Below are 4,950 nucleotides of genomic sequence, written 5' to 3' on the forward strand. Positions count from 1 at the left end.
ACGGGACCCGTTTTTGCGGACCGCAAAAAAATACGTTCGTGTGCAGGAGGCCTAATACTGTGTTACTGCATTTTATATGTTGTGATATACAGTACAGACCAGAAGTTTGGACACACCTTCTCATTCAAAGAGTTTTCTTTATTTTCAAGACTATGAAATTTGTAGATTGACACTGAAGGCATCAAAACTGTGAATTAACACATGTGGAATTATATACATATATATATGTCATATTCTAGGTTCTTCAAAGTAGCCACCTTTTGCTTTGATTACTGCTTTGCACACTCTTGGCATTCTCTTGATGAGCTTCAAGAGGTAGTCCCCTGAAATGGTTTTCACTTCACAGGTGTGCCCTGTCAGGTTTAATAAGTGGGATTTCTTGCCTTAAAAATGGGGTTGGGACCATCAGTTGCGTTGAGGAGAAGTCAGGTGGATACACAGCTGATAGTCCTACTGAATAGACTGTTAGAATTTGTATTATGGCAAGAAAAAAGCAGCTAAGTAAAGAAAAACGAGTGGCCTTCATTACTTTAAGAAATGAAGGTCAGTCAGTCAGCCGAAAAATTGGGAAAACTTTGAAAGTAAGGGCTATTTGACCATGAAGGAGAGTGATGGGGTGCTGCGCCAGATGACCTGGCCTCCACAGTCACCAGACCTGAACCCAATGGAGATGGTTTGGGGTGAGCTGGACCGCAGAGTGAAGGCAAAAGGGCCAACAAGTGCTAAGCATCTCTGGGAATTCCTTCAAGACTGTTGGAAGACCATTTCAGGGGACTACCTCTTGAAGCTCATCAAGAGAATGCCAAGAGTGTGCAAAGCAGTAATCAAAGCAAAAGGTGGCTACTTTGAAGAACCTAGAATATGACATATTTTCAGTTGTTTCACACTTGTTTGTTATGTATATAATTCCACATGTGTTAATTCATAGTTTTGATGCCTTCATAGTCATGAAAATAAAGAAAACTCTTTGAATGAGAAGATATGTCCAAACTTTTGGTCTGTACTGTATATCCTGTTCATTATCACTGTATTTATATGGCTCTGTGGAAATGGTTAATGAATACTGAGAGACTGTTAGGACTTTGATTGAGAAGCTGGTAATTTTCCACAGCTGCCATAGGGTTTAACCCCTTCTACCCTGGACCAGTTTTCTCCCTTCTGCCCAGGTCATTCTTTTGCAATTCTGACATGTGTCACTTTATGTGGTAATAACTTTGGAACACTTTTACTTATCCAAGCCATTCTGACACATTGTACTTCATCACAGTCATAAATTTGAGTCAATACATTTTACCTTTATTTTTTTTTTTTTAAAAACGCTAATTTACAAAAAATTATGAAAAATTAGCAATTTTCTAAATTTATATTTCACTGCTTTTAAAACATAAAATATTTATTACTTAACATTCCACATATGTCTACTTTATGTTGAGGTAACAATTTTATTGGTACCATTTTGTTCAACATACGCCTTTTTGATCGCTTGGTGTTTTTTGTTGATGTACGGTGACAAAAATGGCTTTTTTTGACACAGTTTTATTAATTTTTTTATGGTGTTTATCGGACGAGGTGGATCATGTGACAAATTAAGAGAGCCGGTCGTTACGGACACGGTGATACCTGATATGTGTGTTTTAAAGAAAAATATCTATTTTTTTATTATGAAATTTGGGGAAAGGGGTGTTTTTTTCTTTTTTTTACTTGAAACTTTTTTTGTTATTAAAAACACTTTTTTCACTTTTTTTTACACTCTATTATTGTCTCACTGTGAGACTTCAACTTTTGGGGGGTCTGATCCCCTCTGCGATGCTTTACAATACAGCTGTATTGTAATGCATTGCCTGTTAGTGTATGACACTGAGTCATACACTAACAGGTTGCCTAGGGGACCTGTTAACCTCTTGGGGACACATGACGTACCGATACGTCATGATGTCCCGGTACTTAAGGACACATGACGTATCGGTACGTCATGTGTAGATCGCGCGGCGGGCGGTGATCGGAACTGGGTGCCTGCTGAAATGAATCAGCAGGCACAGAAGTATTGGAATGCATTGTAAAGGGGACCAGACCCCCGAAAGTTGAAGTGGGACAAAAAATAAAGTGAAAAAAAAGTTTAAAAATAAAGTTTTCCCCCCAAAAAATTAAAAGTTTAAAGTAAAAAAACAAACAAAAAAAACGCTATTTCCCCCAAATAAAGTTAAAGAAATTGGGAGAAAATGGGGAGAAAATAAAAAGTATACATATTAGGTATCGCCGCGTCTATAATAACATGCTCTATAAAAATATCACATGACCTAACCCCTCAGGTGAACACCGTAAAATAAAAATATTAAAACGGTGTAAAAAATGCAATTTTTTGTCACCTTACATCACAAAAAGTGTAATAGCAAGTGATCAAAAAGTCATATGCACCCCAAAATATTGCCAATCACACCGTCATCTCATCCCGCAAAAAATTAGACCCTACCTAAGATAATCGCCCAAAAACTAACACTAACACGTTTTTTTTTTTGTTTAAAAAAAGAAATCATTGTGTAAAACTTACATTAGCAATAAATTGAATAATGGGAAAACCTTAAAACATACTTTTATTAGTCATATTAAAATAATAGGCCCAAAAGTTTATAACAAAGCAAACCTCTCTAGGAGGTAACACTCAACTGCCACCTTGATGTGATCTGGTGGAGAGTTTTGAAGCAGCCAGGAGGTGTGTTCACTGGCTCACTCAGAGGGTGAGTTGGGAATTAAAGGGATACAGTCAAAGAGGGAGACAGATGCTGGGTCTCTTCCCCTAAAGCGTCCCTATATCCTAACTATTGGAAATATACTCCTCTCTGTCTGTCCCTAGGTGTCCCTTAAAGGCTATGCAGTGACTGCCCAGCTTCGTCGGAAACAAAAAGGACCAGTCACACCCTGGGGCAGACAGACAATTACAAAGCAAAGAAATGTCCCTACGCGTTTCACTGGCTGTACGCCAGATCATCAGGGGACCAACAAATACCCGGACTTCAAACAGAACACACAATAAGCGCTTGTTCCAGCCTCAGTTGCCGGCATTAGCAAGTAAATAACAATCCTGTAAATGAAGCAGAGTGTACTTAGCTCGCCAAGTATGTTTGTTTCCAGGGTCCGCTCCTCTCCTGCGTGTGGCAGTGGGAAACGATTATTCGCTCTGGCGTTCTTTTTAAGCCTAGCGCGTCTAATTGGCTCCGCCCCTAAGATCACATGATACATCACGTGAGTCGTGATGTAGCTAGTCACGAGGGGCCTCACGTCACCATCTGAGATCACATGATTGGGAACGGCACTGCTAATGCCGCCTCTTTGCTGTGGCCAATCCTTCTCAGTGCACGGTTGGTCTAGCAGTCTCCGGGAGGCGGATCCATGATGAGCTTGTAGACAAACCACTGGAGGGTTGCTTTCGCTGCAGTGGTTGCATCGCCTGCCCTTTCATTAGGAAAGGCCGTGAATTTTGTAGCAATACAACAGGCAAGAGCTACTCTATCAAGGGATTCCTGAATTGTAGATCTAAGGGAGTAATTTACAAGGCCACATGTCATTGTGGCATGGAGCACGTGGGCAAGACCACCCGTGAATTTCGAAGGAGGGTGGGGGAGCACCTTGGAGATATAAGGCACAAAAGAGACACTCCACTAGCCAAACATATAGAAACCAGCCACAAATGAAACTCCAAGGGCATGACCTTTATGGGCATTGAAGTAATCCCTTGAAGAGAGGGGGCAATTGGGATAGGAGGTTATTACAGAGGGAGACTTGGTGGATATTTGAGCTAAAAACTGTCCACCCTACTGGCCTCAATGAGCAACTTTCGTTTAGCTGCTACATTGAGGAAACGAGGTCCACCCGTTGATTTTTGGAAGGCTGTTTTACTCCGTCTGCTAGACTCCACACATATAACTGAAAAGACCCATAACACTGTCCACCTGTCTCTAGCGATAAAAATATCCCTTATATCCCCCATTCCAGACTTTTAAGGACAATACCTCTGCTTGGGCCCAGTATAAATGTTAGTGGACATATCTCAAGTATTTTGTCCATGAGTTGGCGTTCTTGCAAGATAGTGTCCTTCAACAAAAACAATTCACATTTGCCCATCTCCTAATAGGGCTGCATATGACCTGCCCCATTGTCCTTGATTGGATCTGCTATTGGACAGAGATCTGACCCCACATCTTTGTGATATTCACTGACACACATAATTTGCTTATGTGTGGACATGACTGGTTTACTAGAACATTCAGTAATAATATATAAAAAACTCAAACCATTGATTGTTAGCTATCAGGTCCATGACCTATTAAATCTGCTATTTAAATACTCTAGGTAGCGCCTTCTGTGATTGCATGGTAGCGAAGAACCTTATCTGGCTGTTTTTGCCAGAGTAACTGGTGGCTTGTGGGAGGTGGAGTTAGCCCACCTCCATTTCTCTACAAGCTCATCATGGATCCGCCCCCCGGGGACTGCTAGACCAACCGCGCACTGAGAAGGATTGGCCGCAGCAAAGGGGCGGCATTAGCAGTGCCGTTCCCGATCATGTGATCTCAGATGGTGACGTGAGGCCCCTCGTGACTAGCTACGTCACGACTCACGTGATGTATCATGTGATCTTAGGGGCGGAGCCAATTAGACACGCGAGGCTTAAAAAGAACGCCAGCATGAATAATCGTTCCCCACTGCCACACGCAAGAGAGGAGCGGACCCTGGAAACAAACATACTTGGCGAGCTAAGTACACTCTGCTTCATTTACAGGATTGTTATTTACTTGCTAATGCCGGCAACTGAGGCTGGAACAAGCGCTTATTGTGTGTTCTGTTTGAAGTCCAGATATTTGTTGGTCCCCTGATGATCTGGCGTACAGCCAGTGAAACGCGTAGGAACATTTCTTTGCTTTGTAATTGTCTGTCTGCCCCAGGGTGTGACTGGTC

The sequence above is a fragment of the Bufo bufo genome, chromosome 3 (assembly GCF_905171765.1).
Source record: "Bufo bufo chromosome 3, aBufBuf1.1, whole genome shotgun sequence".
NCBI classification, from domain to species: Eukaryota; Metazoa; Chordata; class Amphibia; order Anura; family Bufonidae; genus Bufo; species Bufo bufo.